We start from the raw sequence: 1,017 nt of genomic DNA, 5'->3' as shown, positions 1-1,017 counted from the left end.
TATATATATGTCATTGTCGTCATTGATAGGCTATCCTAAGTAGTAAGCTGACATCATTTATCATAATTTTTTTTATTTTTTGTTAAAATAATATTTAATATCATCAAAACAATATTAACGTGCTATCTGGAATATTATCTATCTAGACTATGTACATTTAGAGGAGAGATTAATATTTTATCTATTCATTAACATTGACATAGAATTGGATGTATAAAGTTACTTGCAATTTTACATATCTTGAAATATCTGCATATATATGTAATATTTATTATTTGCACATAATTATTATTAAATAAGCATTTAGAATAATTATCAGTAATTTTTTTAAATGTTCTTAATTTAAAGTTTAATTGGATGATTTCAATTGTAAATAGTCATATCAGCCATTATTTAATGAATATTATTAGAATATTTCAAAAAATGCATTTGATACAAATGTCTTTTTGTAATAATTATAAAGTAAGTCTTTTTAATAAGAAAATATTTATTTAAAAAATATATGAATAGTTTAATATTTTATATTAAAAGCAAACTGAATCAATTATTATGTAATAAATGTTTATTAAGTAATAAAATTTATTAAGAAATAAATGGCACACTAACATTTTTGCTAAAATAATTTCATTCTCTGTATCTATAAATTATAAATTTTACTATAGTCATAAATTTATTCTTACTCTGCCATCAAAGTAATAATTGTTTTACAACAAAATGTATTTTGTTAAGAATAAATTGTTTCCATTAATGTTTCTACGAATTCACTCTGAGATAAATTTTTCTATTTTGCTAAAAGCTTTACTTATTTCTATATCAATAATTAATTATAATTAGCAAAATTTACTTTCACATAAATATTCTATAACAGCAATAGTTTTGCTGTAAAATTCTTTTTTTTTTTTATTATGGGAACTTTCCAACAAGAGACACTGTATAACACAGTGAATCATTGCATTCTTGTTGTTTGCCAATGTTAAACAAAGATTAAATGATTACTGTGTTACATAGTATCGCTTG

The sequence above is a fragment of the Trachymyrmex cornetzi genome, unplaced genomic scaffold (genome assembly GCF_001594075.2).
Source record: "Trachymyrmex cornetzi isolate Tcor2-1 unplaced genomic scaffold, Tcor1.1 scaffold223, whole genome shotgun sequence".
Classification (NCBI taxonomy): domain Eukaryota; kingdom Metazoa; phylum Arthropoda; class Insecta; order Hymenoptera; family Formicidae; genus Trachymyrmex; species Trachymyrmex cornetzi.
This window is presented reverse-complemented; position numbering follows the sequence as displayed.